Below are 21,192 nucleotides of genomic sequence, written 5' to 3'. Positions count from 1 at the left end.
TGCTGTATATTCCTGAATTTTTAACTTACAGCATTTATTTTGACAACATGCAAAAATTTCATGCAAGTAACTGAAACTCCGTTTTTACCAACATTTTAGCAATGTGGCATATGGACTCTGTACATTCCAGCAGTGCCCTTAAATTCCAGCTCCGAGTGGGTTCCAGAGCACTCGGCAGAGAGCAGAGAGTAACAATCTGCTCAGGCTTTTCAAAATGTAAGTAACTTGTGCATTGCTATCAGCACAGAAGTAGTTTATTTGAAAAATCTCATTGTAATGCATTTTAATTAGGAAATACCTTTTTCCTCCCCCCCCAACTATTAGAGATTTCTGCAGTAGATCTGTACTCCTATACATAATTAATGTGTCGGTGCTGCCTTTTTTATTAGAGTGTCTTTCCTAAGGTATTTATGTCAGAGGATTAATGGTACTGGCTGCTGTCAGATCTCGTGTAGAGGCACCATGCAGGCTGCTCCGGATTTTAACTAGACATCGCATTTTAGGACAGACTCTCAGCCTAACAACAGAGTTTACTCAGATTAACACATACCAAGCGGTGAAGCAGGTTAAAAGTCTAATGCCAAATGGAGTAAAAATCTCATTTGGTGCTCGCTCAGCTGCATTTTCTCCAGGCAAACGCCTCCGTAAGCGCAGCCGGCAGCTCCCTGCCCGTGTCCTGTCTGCTGTGATGAGGGTGGGCACGGAAAAGCTACTGCCCCAGCACGGATGGGGCCACGTTCCACGTGCACCTGGGGCGCACAAAAAAGAGGCACTTCTCCAGTAGACCCTTCAAAGATTTCACACTGTCATTTGTCCGTGCTGGTAAAGACTCGAGGAATTCTGATAGAATTGTGTTAGTATTTGTTTTGGTGAATAAGTACTTACCACGATTTAATAAAAACAGTAAAGGTTTTGCTACACAACTTCGATCCAAGTGTTAAAAAACTTTTTTAATGCTAACCAGAATTTCAAATAGTTTTCTGCCCTAGCTATTAGTCATTCATTTAAGTCATTGTTTAAGGTGGCCTGAAACTGTGCTTTTTACATTATTCACTATAGTCAAGCAGTCGCTTTAAAGACTTGCACTCCAAAGAAAAATCCATGCTTGGATTCTGGCTAAGAGTTATACTTTCAATGGGCATGTATGAAGACCGTAAATATTCAGTGAAAAGACATATTTGTATAATTGAAACAAGGTATCAAGTGTTTTGCCGTGCACAGTGTGAAATAACACCTAATACTCCTGAATGTAAGTTTGAAGGAGAAGGTATAGTTACCCTACAAGATGTCTGGGTTATGCTAGTGACTGCATTATGTGCTGCAAGTATCTGAAGATGGGATGTCACAATCTCTCTTTATTCAGTCTAGGTACTGGAATAATGTCAAAATAATTTTCTAATTATCAGGCACTGTGCTATTTTATAACAAAGAAAGTTCCTAACGGTGCATTACAGGCCTCATTCCTGCATCACGTCCCAGCGCTGAGCTGCATTTGTCCTCGCACCGCACGGCCCCAGCAGAGCGGCAGCTCCTGACGCAGCCAAGGAGCCTCTTCAAGTGGTGAATTAAACGTATGACTTACAGTTAATTTGTTGTGCTCTCTCCTCCTAAGCCAACAGGAGTATTCCAGAAGAACGAGAACAAAGAAATTGCCAGTGGTGGTACCTGGAAGGTCACCATCCTCATTCATTCAGGTGTTCACCCAGCTATCGGACTCGGAGAGACCCTCCTGCAACAGGCATTGGCCATTTTTACCAAACAGCGTTGACGGTGTCCAGCGTTTAACCACAGTGCATTTAATAAGTGAGTGAACCTTGTTCAGCATAGTTGCACAATTTGGGATATTTGTTTTATGAGCATAGCAAGAATCTTTTCAATTTGGCATGAAAAGGTTAGCATGGATATATATTGAGCACTGGCCCAGGCTGCCCAGGGAGGCTGTGGAGTCTCCTTCTGTGCAGACATTCAAACCCGCCTGGACACCTTCCTGTGGAACCTCAGCTGGGTGTTCCTGCTCCATGGGGGGATTGCACTGGACGAGCTTTCCAGGTCCCTTCCAACCCTGACACTCTGGGGTTCTGTGATCTACTGCACTTCTGTTTCTCACACTTTAGAGTTACTAATACTCCAGATTCCACATGAATCTTGGCGAAAATCTCTCGAGTTTCACGTTATTTCCTGTCATTAGTGCTAACTTTTTGCTGTGTTGAAATGAAATCATAAATCAGCTCAGGCATGCTAAATGTGTTAAAGGGAATTTGGTCTGGGTTTCCAGTTGATTTAAAAGCAAAACCTATTGAAATCAAGACTCTTTTCCATAGACTGAGATTTCTTTTTGAGTATTTCACACCAATCTGTGTGACGCTCATAATTTACATAAATGATTTTTAGGGTAAAATCCAGATATAGGGAATCAGAACAAAATGTTCTGTCAAGAGAACATTTTGCTGTGTTGCGTTATAAACAAAACAGGCTCTTACAAATGTAGCTGTTTGAAGAGATGCTGAAGTTGGGGTTGTGCAGGTCAGGTTCAGATTTCAAAGCGGATCTGTGCCCAGTAGAGATGGCGGGTGACAGAGACACCTATTCTGCACTCTCTGATTTTCAGCAGGGCTTCTCCAAACAAGGAAATGCAATAGTTTCATTCTAAACTTGTGCTGCAAGGGATTTTACAACGTAATATTTAATGCACACTCTTTTACTCCAGAAAGCTTTATCAATATAATTCTAATGACATAAAAATATTACTGCCAGTAATTTTCGTTAAGTAGGCAATTACTAAGTAAAACTGTGTTTTGTCATTTGGACTTTATCTTTGAGTTCTTTGCGACTCAGACACCTGGTTGTTTTATTTTCTATGTGCTATTAGGCTTGTCTAGTCCAATTTAGAATGTGTTTTTAGGATGAAAGGATTCATGCGTGATTTTTTCTATATTCTGTAGGAATTCTTTCAAATACTGTACTCATAATTTCTGTAGAGAACTTACCATTCAGCTCTATAGTTCTTTTTTTTTTTTTTTCCATAGAGGAGGACTATATTATTTCAATTCCATTCATCTTTACATTCCATTTGCTGCTTTACTAGGATTAACAAAGCGTTCCAAGTATTTTAACAGGAAAGTAATACATTCACAAAAATTCTCATTAAAGTCTTTATCTTCAAGTTACCGAAGGCTGCACTTTTTAGTGATTAAAAACTGCATACTGAAGCAGCACATACTTAGCGAACGATTCTGATAGTACTTTAGTTGCATTGATTTGGGAAGATCTCTTTCTTTGCTGCCATTCTTGGGTCTTGGAGCTTTATTACTACAGTACCAGGTTCCAGTATAAGTTGGGGAATGACCTATTAGAGAGCAGTGTAGGGGAAAGGGACCTGGAGGTCCTGGGGACAGCAGGGTGACCATGAGCCAGCACTGGGCCCTTGTGGCCAGGAAGCCAATGGTACCGGGGGTGGGTTAGAAGGGGGTGGTCAGTAGGTCAGAGAGGTTCTCCTGCCCCTCTGCTCTGCCCTGGGGAGACCACACCTGGAATATTGTGTCCAGTTGTGGCCCCTCAGTTCCAGAAGGACAGGGAACTGCTGGAGAGAGTCCAGCGCAGCCACCAAGATGCTGAAGGGAGTGGAGCATCTCCCGTGTGAGGAAAGGCTGAGGGAGCTGGGGCTCCGGAACTGGAGGAGACTGAGGGGGGACTCATTCATGGGGATCAATATGGAAAGGGGGAGTGTCAGGAGGATGGAGCCAGGCTCTTCTCGGTGACAACCAGTGACAGGACAAGGGGCAATGGGTGCAAACTGGAACACAGAAGGTTCCACTTAAATCTGAGAAGAAACTTGTTCCCGGTGAGGGTGTCAGAGCCTGGCCCAGGCTGCCCAGGGAGGTTGTGGAGTCTCCTTCTGTGCAGACATTCAAACCCGCCTGGACACCTTCCTGTGGAACCTCAGCTGGGTGTTCCTGCTCCATGGGGGGATTGCACTGGATGAGCTTTCCAGGTCCCTTCCAATTCCTGACATTTTGGAATTCTGTGATTCTGTAATAAATACTGAATTCTAATTCCAGGATATAATGTGTGGCTATCAATGCCTGACTAACTCACACAGATCTCTCTTATTATTAAAACAATACTGCTATGGAAAAGTTCATTTTTAAATCCAGAGGATTAAATTATTTTGCGGTCTGTACGAAGTGAATAAGGCTCCGGGCACAACCAAATAATACCTTTCCAACCAAGGTTTATCACCTTGCAAGATCTATGTCTCTCAATTTCGTGAAAATGTAGAAGGAGTCTTAACGCATACTAGATTTTTGTTAAATTCAGAAGGGAACTCTAGGTATTTACTATCTGTACCGAAATACATTCTATGAAGAGCAGACTAGGTGCCTTATCTGCTTAAGCAGAGAAGAATAATTCACGCAGATAAATTCCCAGTGTGGCGCTCCTGGTGCACCAGCTCTGGGCCACCTCTCACGCTTGGCAACACACATCCCAATAAACAGAATTCCCTACAGAACACACAGTCAAATTCTTAGGTAAGGAAAGATTTTAACAAACATTCACTAACTATATTTTCAGAAGCAGTCAACATAGTTTTAAATAAATCTTGTATTCAAACTTTACATATTTGGCTAAATCCAAATATCTCTTAGTTAAAAAGAACAAAATATTTTCGAGCTACATTCCTGCTGCCTTATATTCCAATTTAAATCTAATATGTAGATATAATTCTGTGCATCCATACCCTCTACTGTATCTAGAAAAGCTCCTAACAGATTTAGATGGATCTCTACCAGATATTCCAGAACTGCCTTGTGGATACATTTCTTTGGCAGAGGGATTTGCCTCTAAGTTGTGCTAAGGTGTTTTCTAGGGTCAATCAGAGCCAAAACTTCAGCCGATAAGAACTGGCATAATACTACTTGCCGTAATACTGACGTATACCAGATGCCATTTTATCCTTGGTTTTTCTCTAGGCTTAATAAATCAGGGTAACAGAACAAGCAACAACTTCCCCATTAAGGTCATTCATTACTCTAATTATTCATTATTCTGAAATTGAACAAGACATTTAAGATCATTCAGGTCAAATTTTGTGTCTAAATCAGTCTTCCTTCTTGAAAGATGATACTTGTTTTGGGAGACCTAACCTCACCTAATATAACCTGATGATAAAAAGTAGAATTGAATACTCCTTCAAGCAGGATAATGAGTCTGAAGTGCTATGTCAGTGGTATTTTACGATATACGGACCCTAAAAACGAAATCCATCAGACCCAATATAAGACGAATGTCGTCAAACAATATCCTCTTCCATTTAAACTTAGATTTATTAGCTCCTTATAGCCATTTGGGTTTTAGCACAAAGTAAGGAAAAATACGCTTAGACGTCAGCAGAAAAGTGCTGTCTGCGGCCGGTGTGCCTGGGCTTGCCGTGCGTGATCTGGTGATCTGAAACACCTGCAGCAACGCTGCGGGGGTGAAGTTGAAAGCCAATGTTTCCTTGAAGTGGTGTGTTGGTCCTGTGGGCAGCCAGTCACCGAACCGGCACATTTCTTCTTTGTTTCTGCATTCTCACGGCTTATTTTTGGTGTTACAGGCCTACAGGAGTTCCTTTGATCCAGAGCTAAAACACCTGTGGAATGATGATCCATCAGCATCCGGCTTTCTTCATGCCACAGTCAAGGTAGTTTCATAACATGGGGTTTCTGCTGGTTATCACGACATAGATTATCACAAACCAGATTATCTGATGATATCACAGCATCATCAGCCTGCTGTCAGGATTAGACACCTCGGAGGAATCCCACTGCACTGCAAGAGGCTGGTGACCCCCCAGCAGACCTCAGCTGACGTGTCCACCTTGCAGACATCTCGTTTCAGTGCGCTGCTCATGAAGGCCACATCCCACACCTGAATTTACATCTACGTGTCAGTGTCTGCTCTGTTGCTTAAGTTTTGATGTTCTGGATTTGAGTATCAGAAGAGCAATTAAATACATGAACTTAATAAATAACTTTAAAGTATTAATTTATTAAATTATTGAACTTATTAACTTAATTAATTGAAAATATCTAGCATGCCAATAGCAATACTTCTGTGCTATTAGCTGGAGTTCAATTTGAAAAATAATAACCCCTAGTTGACTAATATTAATACGGTGAATAAATACGCTACCAAGAAAACTGTTTGTGTTTTCAAGGAAGCCAAGCGTCTGCACACAAACAATTCCTGTCTTGCAGCAGAATGTTATTCAGTGTCTGAGAATACAGGGGAAAACAACCCTCTGTTCCTTCTCCTTCAAGACAGACAGGAGCATGTTTACTTCCACCAGATATCCATGTATGTGTGGCACTCTCATGAGCATTCGCTTGCTGGAAGAGTAAAGCTTTTTTATTCCTTTCAATAAACACCCTGCACATGCATCTCCTCTGTGTGTGCCCTAAATAAGGAGGCAGTCCTGAGACCGTCTGTGTGTTCAGTTGTGAGCTCCCAGTGGGAAACTGAAGCAAAGAACACAATTCTCACACAAACGAGCAAAGGTTTCCACATTCCACAGTGCCAAGCGACCATCAAATCCAGACGGCATTCCTAGTCCTCATCCTTGCCCTACTTCAGCATCTGGGAATCACTGAAGTCTTGCAAATAACCCAAAGTTACTCTGGTTACTGATCACATCTTGCTAAACTATACATTTCATCTACCTGTCCTAATTCTCTTGCCCTTTTACCTTATATTGTGAGACAGGATATTAAAATAAGTTCTTCATATTTCTTTGAGCAGAGTGTAACAACATTTTCCAGGCAAAATGTGTCACAATTTTCTCCACAGTGTACTATTGTTATTTCTCTAGAGCTGTAAAAATTGGCATACCGCAAATGTCAGTGGTACTTAAAAACCTGCCTTAGTGGGGAAAAGGCCCATGAAAATAGTATGGTTACTTTTGTAACAAAAACAATTTAAACTTTTATAAAATAGTTGTTCGATAAAATTAATTATACCAAAAAGTCATCAGAGTGTAGGACAAAAGTCTCTTCCTGTAACCTAGGAAGAACACCTTTTTCCTTATGTTTTTTATCACCTGTGATTAATTTAGCCACCTGTGATTTTTGCCAGTAAACCTGACATTACATCGCTGTGCATTATCTCTTTGCTTCTCCTTGCACGTATTATGCTGCAGGTAAGTAAAAGTGACATTTTGGATACATACAGCAGGATGTTTGATATTTACTTTGGCAGATCTTAGTTCAAATACAGATTGGGTGACAGTGTCAAGAGTCAAACCCTATGAGTTCATTCTCAGGTGTGCAGGCCCACATCACCAAAATCATCAGGCAAGGATCTACAGAGTGCTTACCAGAGGTCTATGGCAGAACCCATCACAGCACCTATTTTGTAACATACCTAAATACAGAGCATTTAATTTCCAATAATTACAAAACACAAAAGCATGGAAACAAGATCCAAACATCCACAGTTGAAGTGAAAAGTTGCAGAGCAGAAAACGCTCATTTTTAACCTAACAAAGTCACTAAGGCAAATTCTGCCTATTGTGCCATGACTTTAGCATCATTGCTTAAATTTATCAGAGTAGAATTTAGACTCTTGTATTTGTATCATCTGAAAATGCGGAACCACAATGCAGTGGCATAAGATGTATGAAGGAGACAGATGCATTGAGGAATTTACCACAAACAGAAAGAAACGTTGTCTATGGCAGTGAAAGCTCCAGTTACTAAGAACAGCAAACCTTTCTTCATCCAAACACTTTGGGAATTGACCAATTACTTTTCATTTTTCAGCTGCAGCTCAGAACTTCCCAGCACATTTCTATCTTGTTCAAATGAACCAATGAACTCCTGATCCACCTCTTGATCCCGCTTATCGCCCCGTCCCGCACGGCAGCGTTTGTCGGCTCGCCACAAGAACACCGTTATCTTTTTGCTACACTCCAAGCAAACAGGAGAGCTGATGGTTCCTGTGAAAGCAGCTGGAAAGTTGCCCAAAGGACTTTGGTTTGCTCTGTTTTGTTTTTCCTTCCTACACCTTTTCTCAGTACAACATTTTGTGTATTCCTAATGCTAAAGATTGGCACAAAAAGTATTCCAAAATAAGGTACAACACCTTAAAATTATTATTAGTTCTTTCCAATCTTTTAACACCTGAGTGTTAAACACATAGATCAGGACTGGGAGGTGCAGAATCACAGAACAGAAACCAAGTCCCTATCTTGCAAACAAGTTTAAAACTCCATGTGTTACCGCTGTAACACTGCATAAAATACTGAAGTGGTTTTAAGTGTTCCGCAGGTAGAATAGGGGAATAATTTTTTTCTGTTGTCTGTGATATAAATAAATTTGAGAATGTCCTTGGAATATAGAATATCTAATATATATATTGTTAATATCATCCAATATTATGCTTCATTAGAAATGTTAACCTTTTTGTGCAATACGATACACTTGCTATGACAGGTATTGTCATATACTGTTCAGCATGTAGAGTATATGACATGTAGGGTACACTGCTCTGCTCATGTTAGTTCCTACTGAAATCGGTTAGAACTGTGTAGCTCAACAGTTGATATGTTACACGGGATCAGAGTTGTAGACTCTCTTCAGTTCTGTTATTAACAACGATAAAGGGAGTTTCCTTGGGGAGCGGGGCGAGACGAAACCCATGACACAGCAGTTCACCATTTCTTGCTATCTTGTGGGTGACGTCTGAGGAAAAGTCAACAAAGCCAGACACATAAACCAGCAATAACAAAGGTCAAGTGCGAGCTGCGAGCTGCCCAGTCCCAGCTGGGTGTGCAGCACAGGGGACAGACCCCGGTGTCACCCCAGCCCCGTGCTGTTCCCCACCCTGCCACGACAGACGCACGTCTCTCCTGCAGGACACAACGCCAGGGGTGTCCTCTTTACGGGAAAATCCAGAGGTTTGAGTCACCCAACTGGTGTCATTTTCCCACTCGCACACCTACACTGGAATGTCAGCGAGAAGCACGATATCAGGGAACTGCAGCTGTGGCTCAGTCTTTACTTTCTGGCAGAAGTGTCTTAAAAAGGAGTTACCTCTGGTTTGGTGGTGTGGTTGGTTTGTTTGTTTTTATTTCTTGGAACTTTCTGTTTATGAAGTGGATCATCTGCAGAGGAGGAGATAGGAACAGAGCTGGAACAGAAAGATACTAAGTCTAAGGCCAGAGCTGTCTTGCCCTGGCCCGCTACTCCAGGCTGCTGTGCAGTACCTCACCTGGCCCAGGGGCTAACGGGGTTGGTTTGCACCTTCCTGGGCCAGCCAGAGGGCACACTGGACCCAGACTGTGAATCTGGAACCTTGTGAATTCGCAACATTCATCTCCTAATGCTCAGACTGGATTTTGATTTCAGATAATGTTCTTTTCCTTTTTGGTTTTAGATACACCCATAATTTTACAAAATATTACTGTGAAATTCTACTACAAATTAGAATACATTTATAAGATAAGTTTATATGAATTATCAAGATACTGAATCTAGCCTATTTGGATATGAGTCCAGATTATATCAGAGAGTCCACGTTTAATTCAAGCTGCAATCCGAAGATCCCTCTGGGCACACTCAGTTCTCATTGCCAACTCCAGCCATGGGAGAATTTTCTTATGGATTAGTTCAGAACTCCAAAAATGACCAGCACAGATCCCCTGGCTTTAGGTATGAATATCTTAGTGCTTCCTCTGAAACAAAATGAACCTGCTGCAATCTAGTCAGACATTTATGCTGTTCTCACCACTGAGATCTCCAAAAGCCTCAGACACAGCAGTCATAGCAAGCCTGTAGATTTTGCTTTTAAAAGAAAATACGAAATGTAATGTGTCATTGGAAAGGTAAAGAATAATTTTAAGTGGCTTTTTCTTAAAAAAAGAAACAACCCAGAAGTCAACAAAAAATCATTTCGGTTAAGAATTCCAGTCACTTGGTGGATGATTTATTGGGTAATATCACCTGTCAAGTCAAACTACTGGATAGGTTAATCATCTCCAAATATTTCAGCTTCTATTTTAATTGCTTAAGTGTGAAAATAGGTCATATTATCTTGATGAAAGCACAATTATGAAATGTACGATTTCTTTTAATGATCTTTATTAGCTTACAATGATCTCTTGTATTTCTACACTGTATGCACACTGGCAAATCTTCCAGCTCTAACTATTCTGATGTCAGCACTGTACTTTGTAACTTACACTTGTTTATAACACAACCAGAAAGATCCACTTCAGTCAGAATCTTGGCACTGGTGGTTTAAATTTGGGAATAAAAATCTTTATACACATTTGAGATTTAAGGAAAGTGAAAACAAACCCATTTACACACATTTAATCAGCCATCTGAAACAGTTTAGTATAACTGAGAAATGTAGTAGTGACTATTTATTGATGGAGTTTGTTTTGGTATGCATTTCTGCTCCCACAACAGCCACTGAAGGAGAAGGTACCTTGCAGGCTCACTGTGAATGCCAGCCTGCATCTGCACCCTAACTTCTGCCCACGTTCTGCTCCCTGTGCAGAAAACTCATTACAATGGGTCTTTCTGCTGTAGACTGATGAACGGTTTCAGACTGTCTGGCAGCTGACTTGCTGCTCTGTTTGCTGCAACTCTTCCCTCTCCACGTCTTTCTCTGACACAGCGTGAAACTATATGGCTTACGAAGGCTTTTCTGCCCAGCGTCACCGGGACACAGGAGCAGCGTCACCCTGACACAGGAACAGCATCACCGCAACACAGGAAGAACGTCACCGTGACACAGGTACAGCATCACCCTGACACAGCTACAGCATCACAGTGACAGAGGAACAGCATCACCCTGACACAGAAACAGCGTAACCCTGACACAGCTACAGCATCACAGTGACACAGGAACAGCATCACCGTGACACAGGAGCAGTGCCACCCTGACACAGGAACAGCATCACCGTGACACAGGAGCAGTGCCACCCTGACACAGGAACAGCATCACCGTGACACAGGAACAGCATCACTGTGACACAGGTACAGCATCACCCTGACACAGGAGCAGCATCACCCTGACACAGGAACAGCATCACCATGACACAGGAACAGCGTCACCCTTACAGACTAGCAGTGTCACCCTGACACAGGTACAGCATCACTGAGACACAGGAGCAGCATCACCATGACACAGGAGCAGCGTCATCCTGACACAGGAGCAGCGTCACCCTGACACAGGAACAGCGTAACCTTGTACAGGAATAGCATCACTGTGACACAGGAACAGCATCACCCTGACACAGGAGCAGCGTCACCCTGGCACAGGAGCAGCGTCACCCTGGCACAGGAACAGCTGCATCCTGCACCCAGCTCCCATTCTGCTCTCACGGAGATGCATGTCCCGCAGGTAACGGCACAGGGACCTACACTGGTGTCCCCTCAGTGCTGGCAGAAGCAGAATTAACACCATCATAACTCAGTAAGAATCTGGAGCTAATGAATCAGAAGTCCCATAACATAGTAAATAAATAAACTTCATTAAAATGGATGAGCCAAGTTCTGTAATCCGAATAACATTTTAAATAGTCCACATAGAGCTGAGGTTATGTTCAAAACTTGAGATAATAATGGGCTTATTCAATACATAAATGCAATTGGGTTGTCTTATTCAGCCGATTTAATAACCGCTTGTCTTTTCTGCTGTTTGCTTCTCTATTAAGGGATTCTTGGTAATCACAAAAACTTTATACACAATAAAAAACTAAAATGCTGTTAATGCTCTTCCATTTTGCAAAAGAATGGAAGTATTCTCGTATTACTCATTTCTTGGCACGTAACAAACATATAATGTCTTTTCCACTGTGGAAATTCTACTTGAAAAATATTACCTAGTCGCTACTGTTGTAACTTTGAGAAAAACACTGTCACTTTTTGGTTCATGTTAAAGACACTTGGTCCTGTAATTAAAAGAAATCCAAATCCCTAAGGAGAGCCTAATAGAAATCTTTGCTTTGCTCATATTTAAAAAACAACCAGATAGCAAAGTTATCTTTTACAAAACATTTAATACTGAAACCTACTGGCAGCTTATGCACAAAGTGCTTTTAGCTTTAGTGAGCAGTTTTACAGATGAGTTTTGCAGTCCTTCCTCTGGGGCTGCAGCAGATTCAGAGGGTTTTGTGACAGACTATTTCAAACCAAAATAATTTAAATACTTAAACAATTTGAAGGAAGAACTTGAATTAGAAGCTTTAAGCACACATCTCAAAGCATGTGCTTGGCTCTCATTTTCTAAGGCTCATTATTCGATGATAAAAATGTGTAAAAAAAGCAATTGTATGTCAGGTGATTCCTATTAGATATAAGAAGGACTGGATTATAGTGTTATGGATTTTGATTCCTTTCCTTGAATTTAACCTCAGGATTGCTAAATCTGAGCAAATATTTTTGCATTGATAAATACATTTTTAGATATTTGCAGAACACCTGTTCAGAGGGAATGTGACTCTGCTGCAGCCTGTCAGTAGGATTGTATGGGAGAATCAGCTGGGCAGACCTACAGGCTATACATGCAGACAGATGGCAAAAACCTTTACTAATAACATTAAGAATTCAATTAATCTAAGACCTTGTAAGTAACTCGAGCCAGTCCATGTTGTAACACTTTCATTGATGCCAGAAGGTGCTAGGAATCATCCCGACATCAGTGGTCCAAATAGAAACACTGACGGATTGATATAAAAATTTAGCATTATTATACTGACTAGTTTTTCTCCTGCCTTCTGCTTATACATACATTCGAAATGCTGTAGCTCGTTGAAATGTTGGATGTCAACATGCATATGCCAGCATGTTTTGACCTGTAAAACTAATATTGTGTAACGTGGCTCATTCTGTCCTTCTAGAAAGTAATTTTCTTGTTACTGTGGTATTTATCTGGGCATCAAAAGTTCTGGGTTCCAGTCCTAACGGCAAGCTTGCTTTGTGACCTATAGGACGTGACTTAACCTGTAAGATTCTCCTGCCTCAAGAAATAGGAAACACTCCTTTAGCAGAACGAAGAAGAGCATTTCCTTGGGGATTAAATTCAGTATAAAAGGGGCGAAGGGGGAAAAATCTACTCAACTTGTTTCTGTCCTAAGTCACTGAGTATTTTGAAGGCTATTTGAAGATACTTGACATGGTCAGAGGGATGATGTGATGTTGTAAATCTATCAGGTATTCTTTTAAGCCAGTCAGTGAAGAGCACACTGAGCACACGGCAGTCCCAGCTCTGCCCTGCACAACCCACAAAGCCCTTCCCAGGTTTAATTATAAGTTTATTTTGAGGCTGCAGGAAAATTTGGTTTGAATATTTTTGTGCTTTGAGTTTAAACAAAATTACCAGGCAGACCTACTCATTTGATAAACGTCCTGATTCATGTCCTCAAAACTGGTCAATATTCTAAGTGAAGTCCACTATAGCAGTCATTCAAATTAGCTTCCAAAATCTGTCATGTTTTCAGAGGCATACACATTAAATGCTCGTGTTAAAAACAAGTTAGTCATATCAAAAGAGTGCAGCTCTCCTTCTTAAGCCAAAACATATTCCTCTCCATAATACCACGCAGTTACCGGCATGTCCCTTGGATTTATGACTTATGACATTCATTTACCAACAGGTGGTCGCGTATCTTGCCATTTATATTTTAAGCAACAGTAAGCACAACTAAAAATAATATAAGATAAACAAAATCAAAATCAGTGGTTTTTTCAAAGTGTTTTCAGAGAAAGGCTGTACTTATAAGCCAGGTCTTCAAGGAGTTCACAGCAGGCCCAGCAACACAGAAGAATACTGCAAGAGCAATAAGGATTTTTAGGGGCATTATGATAGTGTAATGGAAACACATCTGCCCCCAAAAGTCCCTCATTTTCCCTGCGGTACAGAGCCATGCAGGAAGTGGTGAATGCTGTGGAACATCAAGAATGAAACTATAAAGAAAAGCTTGGTAAGTTAGAACAATTTTCCAACAATACTTGAGGATTTCACAATTTCCTGCTCGTCCACTCACTTTGGATGTATAAAATGGTTCTGTCTGTTCACCAAAGTGAATTCTGAAGCAGCTACCTTAGAAGTACTATTAGTATTGGGAAGCTAAAACCAGCACAGATAATCCTGGACTAATTTTGTTCTTTCATCTCCCAAAAAGCAAAAAATAAACCAGAACAATCATCACTAACCTGCATCTCTCATGTTTCAGGATTTACTTCAGTGACATCATGAACATCAGTTTATAGAAGAAAATGATACATAATAAAATCATATAGCATCTTATATTTTAAATAATTTCAAAATATTTTGCAGCCAACCATGGGGCAGTTTTCCATACATACAGAAAGACCACTCCAAGTGAAAATGCAAAGAGGAATCCCAATTCAGTAAAGACTGGATACTCCATATTTACAATTCTCCTTAGTAAAACAGCACATTTGAACTTTGTTATGCCTATTCAATTGACATGCCTAACGAAAAGTTGCTCTTTTCTAATAATCCACACTAAACAGCACCTAACAGGTATATTCTTCAATGGATTCTTGTAGTGGAACGTATTAATGTTGAAAAAAGCAATGCTCAATTCCTCCTGTATTATTTAATACGGTGTTCTGTGTAACACATTTGTTCTTTGTTTGTTAGTGTTATATTATAAACATTAACCCAGTTCTTTCCTCAGATTCCAGAAGTTTTATTGTGATCTCGCTTGTGTTTTCTGGGGATGTAGGTCCAGTGACTTCAGTGGAGCATCCGCTGCCTGACACCAGCACCCGGCACCGACTGACGAGGTGTGTGCAGTTTGGGGGTTTGAAAGAGGCCTTTTGGTACACAACAAAGCTTTTCTGCACGCGGCAGCAGCACCAACGCAAAAATGTAGATTCTGCTGACTTTAACAGACATTTTTAACAACAGCAATATATAACAAATAGAAACACCCCTTCAGCAAAATTAATGCATTCAGTTATTTTTACTGACCCTTGTGGGCCAATCTTGAAACGTCCTGAAATGATTTTCCTCATCCTCCCCTAAAACCATTGATACAAGCCTTGTTGTAGATGACAGAAGGCATCTTGTCTTTTTGTTTTGTTGGAACTCTTATCTTGACCTACAAAACAAAAGCTATTACTTTAAAAAAATTGGTGTCTGCCTATTATGTTATATTAGTTCACACAGAAGGCCATGACTGCAGGAAAAGAATTTGGACTGTCTGACTGAAGCTGAGATACTTCAACTAGCAAAAATGCATCAATATTACATTACACTGGTGAATTGTAGCTCCCCCCACTAACAGCTAAATTAAAATATTACAGCAGCATTAACTGAAAACATCAAAATAGTTTTGTTTAAAGTTATTAACGTCTCTCAACAATGTAAGCATCTGGTATATTAGGAAATCATGTATTTAGCTAGCTCGCAAAGCAAGTTAGCTCAGTAGTAGATGTGGGTTTATTTCTATTCCTATGATCTTTATTTATTCTGTACATGTTATAGAAGTGTCCTTTAAACAAGCCACGAGCTGAGCACCACCCATCCACTCACCCATCACCTACACGAACATGGCCCTTGCACGGTAGGTCTGGAAACAGAAATTATTTGGGCATTTTGACAACAGGCAATATAAGCTGATTCGTTGTTTCTTTCTTCCATGTTTGTATCTTTACCAAATTCCCTACACATTTGCACTGTTTGACTGAGAAAAGTGTACGGCATTACACTGAGAGACTTGTGTGATCATTAACTGATGTGCACTGTGAACGGGGCAAATGACGCCTTGAATTCATTAATTTCAGCAGAGGTCTCACAGTGTTGTGGCATCACAGGTGCCAGGTGACAGCAATATTTGCCCCCTAACATTTTAAAGCCATCAAAGATTATTTTGCTTCATAACCTTCTAAATTTTTTTTTTTTTTTGAGGCAAATAAAACAGGATTTTGAGTCGTACCTTTGAAAAATCTGTTCTGCACATACCACCCTGCATTTCCATAGATTTTCTTTGTGGCGCAGGGTCCCGGTTTAAGGCGGGGAAGCAGTGCTGGTGTGTAATGTTCCAGCAGAGAGCGCAGGACCAGGCACCATTTAAAAATCATACCCTGGATGTGTGTGTGTTCTTGCCCTGGAAAAACCCTGGAGAGCTCCATAGGAAGGGACGACTGATTTTGTAGCCTTTACTAAGGCAACATTTGCAGTTGTTCCAGGTCAGGAGCTCCCGAACGCGGGGTCACTACCTCACTCCTTTGTCTCTCGGTGGCTGAAGCAGAGGGAGGCGCGGAACTCGCAGAACTTTTCTGCTGCGACACGAGGTCGGGAGGTGCCAAAGGTTGAGGCCCCGCTTGAGAAACTGCGGCCCCAGAGCCATCCCAGCCCTGCCGCTGCTCCTGTGCGGACCCCACGCTTTGCACGGCAAAAGTAAACACATCGGGCCGTTTGATAATCCGCTGCTCATTCGGTGCTTGCAAGCTGGTTTTTCTAAAGCTTTGCCTAAAAATGCAGAGAAGCTATTCTCATAATGTAGTTTTAAATGTATTTTAAATAGAAATCTAGCTAGTAGGGCTCGCGATTTTATAAATTATAAATGCACTAAATAATTGGAGTTGATCTTTTTAAAGATTATTTTTTCAATAATTCATGACAGTTTTTATCTCGAGGAACATTAATTTTGATTCCAAGCGTACTGTCTACTTTTTATCTTCTGTATCTTTCTTTTTTAATTTCAAATAGCAAGATAGACTGATCCCAGGTATTTAATTATGGATGCTCTGGGTACTCCATGCACTCCAGGAGTCTCTGAGGCCACCACCCCACGCTGCACGTAAAACTCGTGGGAAAACCAGAGCAATGGAAAAGAAATCACATTTTTGTAACACAGATGTTTAGGGAATCTATCACTGTTTTGTCTGATCGTCATTAATTTGGGTAACACATACAAAAAGAACATAAAGTTTTTACATATGCATTATATCCACAGTAGTTGTACTGCACAGCAGAGACAAACAGGAGTTCTTTCTGTACGCTTACTAATGGAAAAAAAGGTGAACACAAATTTTGCATGAAGAAAGCCTCCAGAAGTGTGTGTTCCTCAACGCTGCTCATCAATCATTTAAATAGTTTATTAATTCTATAGCTACGTTGTTGGCACTAGAAGGAATACATGTGAATTTTATGTATCTTCAATACGGAATCAAATAGGACCCATTCGAAAAAAATCTATTTAAAACCAGCTGGTTAATAAAGTGCGCTACGAAAGCAGCTACGCAAGATCACAGGTTTTCATTTAAGAGCTTTACAGTAACAGCTGGTGAGGAGCAAGAGCTGGACCCCAGCAGGGCAGAGCTGATCTCTGCTGCCCTTGGGATACGTGGGTTTGTTTCTCTTTCCCCTTCAAGATCCTCACATGGATCCACCTTCTCATCTCTGATGTGTTCCCAAAATGCTGGTGCAGAGAGCACAGCAGTGAAACTAATCCCAACCGGACAACTGGGGACACTGGTCAGGCCTAGAACATGTTCATAAACTGAGTACTAGAATTCAAAAATTAAAGAGTTCTACAGTTAAATTTGTAGCTTTACAAAAATGTCACCTTCGCATAAACACTGCTTTTGAACAGCATTCTTTCATGCAAAATAGTGGCTAAAAGGCATATCAGCAGCACGATTCTGACCTAAGCTCTTCCACATCAGATTTCAGACTGAAACAAGTGAGGAATTTGCTGCACTGAGGTTTGGATCTGTCCTATTTCACGTGTGTTGTGATTATATTGCTATAAAATATAAAATAACAGAACTCCACAGAAAAATCTTGGTAATTCAGCACGATACACATTTGTATGAATATACAGATCCTGCATACAGCCATGCGATATATCATATACCAGCGGCTTGGCTTTAACAGGGTCTCACACTGTAACTGCGGCTGCATTTCCAGGCCCTTTGGAAATACTCACATTGATTCAGTCTGAGTAGGTCAGCAGTTCAGATTAATCTGACTGCAACGATAATGTGACAATGACAATGTGGCCACAATGTGAATGTCTAGATGTTGATGTGTAACTTAAGCAGGTGATTAGCTGGCAGAAAATGTCAAAACTATGACAGACACATTTACACCAACCAAGAGGATGCTCCTTGTGTGTGTTTTGTGTGCATATGCTGTATATGTGAACCGTTATATAAATGACATTGTGTGAGTGCGATGTGTTTCATTCAGTCTTAAATACATGCACAGTATATTCAGAACCACAGGAAAGTTCAGCTTATCTACTGACTCATATTCAACATTTACTAGAATCCCATGGGGAAAGTACAACTACATAATTTTGAAGTTAAAATTATGTTTAGATTCTTTAGGATATTGATACAAAAATGTCAACAGTAACATGAACTTAGCGTTACCAAGCTCAGGTTTGCAATACCTTACTCATAAAAATATATTCTATGGCTTTTATCAATACAAAAATTAGTAATCTTTAAATTGATTCATAGATACAGACTATACACATGTAGACACACAAACACACACGTTAAAAAAGCAGCTCGTTGAAGAGATACATTAAAACTGAACACTTTGGGAGAAAAACACTGAGGAGGGGATTGACAATAGAAATAGTACTGATGTTTAGATGACGTTTTCAAGGTTTAAGCTGCCTCTGTTTCCTAGGAACTTACTTTTTCTCCCAGTTCACCTATATAAAATGACCCCTCTTTGAAACGTAACTTTTTATTCAGCTTTTGTTGTTTTTTTAAGAGAAAAACACCGATAGTTAAAAAACTTTTAAAAATGTTTTTACTTTCAGAATGATAGTATTTTCTGTCCACTATTTATAGCTGAAGACAACATTAAAGTTAGAATGTTATTATTTATTCATAGAGTAGCCTTTTGCTAAGCACAACAGTAGTTTACTACTAAGTTCAGTGTCCTGTGTAAGAGCCATAACGGACTGGTTTCTTTTGCAGAACAAAGTGACCACCAAAAGCGGGACTTTGTGGGCCAGTTGGATAAAACATAAGCTCATCTCGCCCCCAAAACCCCGACTCTGGAACCACAACCTTCCGAGATTCAATTTGTAAGTAAAGTATCTTTGTAAGATATGCCAAATTAACTGAATCATTGCTTATGAAGTGGGTCATTTTCAGCCTAATAAAAGAGAATATTGTAGCCAAGTTGCAATACACACTCCTTCATTTTCTGGACAGCAGGAATTGCTAACTGATACTATTTGGTTTTATTCACATTTTATCATTTATTTATTAAGCAGGTAAGCGGCACCTTCTATAAGTGTCTATAAAGTGACACGGAACTCCCCGAGAGTAACAGTTATTTATTAGACCCAGCACTCAAAATACCTATTGAGATTTCTTCTCAAAGTAACAACTTACTTGTTTATCTCTTTCACTGTATTTCAAACTAAAGTTGATACATTATAGAGATGTCTGTCGTTATTCTAAATCTGTTATTTATACAACAAACGAGAAAACACTTTCACTTTACTTGAAACAGGTCTTTTCCCACTAACAGTGGTAGATTCAAGTATTCAGCTGTGTGTCTAAACTTTACTACCCTTAACATTATGTTTCTTAAGAACTTCTTTCAAAGGCGAAAGGACAAGTAGACAAAACGAACATATTTTCTAAATCCTCAGTTTATCATTCCAACAGAACTTCTAAATAACATCCAAGTTTAGAAGCATTATAGTTTAAGCTTGGATGACTGAAGTAGGTAAATGCTGTCAGTTATTTTAAAAGAAACTAATTACTGTGCTCTAAAAGCCACTATTATATTCATTGTGCTTTCGATAACCCGAACACAGAGCCGCAGAGCACCGTCCTGGCTGAGCCGCTCTGGAACCGGCAAATACATCTTGAAAGGCAAACGCAGAGATGTTGATAGAGATTCTGGCCAAGCAGGCATGTTAATGTGAAATACACGGCCTGTGAATGGGGAATTAACTGACTTACGGTCGGGGTGATTTAGAGGCTTTTTCTGACTATTGTTCCACCGGGTTACGCTTTGCTCGGGAACGCCGGGGCCGCGCTGGGGCTGCGGGACGGGGCGGCGGGTCGGGCCCCGGCAGCTCCGCACACCTGTGGCTGCCGGGGGCGCCCAGCGCCCGCACCCCGGCCCGGCCTCCGCGCCCGCTCCGCGGCCTGCGGCAGGTGGCGGGGGGATGCGCAGCCCCGCACCGCCCCCTCCCCGCGGCCACGCTGGTGCCCGCCTGGCGCGGAGCGGGTGCGGAGCCGCCCCATCCTGCGCGGCGGAGCGCGGCCCCGGCGCCCGCCTGGCGCGGAGCGGGGACGCGGGGCGGCGGCCCCACCTGCGGGCCTGGGCGGCGGCGGGGCCGCGCGCGGGGCCGCGCTGCTCCCCGCGGGAGGGCGGGGGGCGCGGAAGGAGAGCGCAACTCACCGCTTGTCAGCCAGAGTCCATCGGCGGCCGGCGGGGGGGCAGGTTCCCGCTGCCCGGCACGGCCAGCGCTCCGCTCCGCGCTCCGAGCCGGCTCCTTCCGTTGGCAAAATCCTGACTCATTACATAAAAAGATCACCCTGCCAGGCGCCCAGAAACATTTCTTCATCACGGTCACGCCACAAGCTAAACAAGAGGCCACATCAAGGGGAGGTGGAGAGGGAGAAGCGGAGGGGGAAAAAAAAAAAATCCAGAAGGTCGTTCTTTTTTTTCTTAAAATCCTCTTCCTTTAAAAAAGAAAAAAAAAAAAAGTTCAAGAGGGAAAAAAAAGAGCAGCCAGCAGGAAATAACTGGAGGAGATTCACGCATTGTTGCCACAAAGCCACCTCTCCCCTTCCCTTCGCTCTCCATGCTCGTTCCTCCGGCACAGCCACAAAGCCGCGCGGGCTGCGCCGGGACCGCTGAGCCCGGCGGCTCCAACACCCGCGGCCGCGCCGGGAGCGCCGGACCCAGCCCGCCCGCGGCTGCCCCGGGAGCCCCGCACCGGCCCAACATGAGTTCTTTTCCTAGAAACTACCTCCAAATATAGTAACAGGGAAGGGGCATTCCTAGAAATTCGGGAGACGTCAGAAAGGGAAGATTTCTGAAATTCAGCTTCACTTCCTGCAGAGGGCTCCTAGCACAGGAAAAAAAAAACACCATCAAGCGAGCAATAAAGTGCTTTTCATGCTTCTCTGATCGGATAATGGTTAAAAAAAGAAGAATGGTAAAACACTTAACTCACAT

At 41.7% G+C, this 21,192-nt stretch overlaps 1 long non-coding RNA gene across 1 annotated transcript; it reads left to right on the top strand.

Moving 5' to 3' along the window:
• The first annotated feature begins 6 nt into the window (after positions 1-6).
• LOC136108946 (uncharacterized) lies at positions 7-8,403 on the top strand. The gene is made up of 4 exons (XR_010652436.2): positions 7-216; positions 1,613-1,803; positions 5,594-5,680; positions 7,797-8,403. It is a non-coding gene; the product is annotated as an uncharacterized lncRNA (long non-coding RNA).
• The last annotated feature ends 12,789 nt before the right edge of the window (positions 8,404-21,192 follow it).

Source organism: Patagioenas fasciata, chromosome 15 (genome assembly GCF_037038585.1).
Source record: "Patagioenas fasciata isolate bPatFas1 chromosome 15, bPatFas1.hap1, whole genome shotgun sequence".
NCBI lineage: Eukaryota > Metazoa > Chordata > Aves > Columbiformes > Columbidae > Patagioenas > Patagioenas fasciata.
This window is presented reverse-complemented; position numbering and strand designations above follow the sequence as displayed.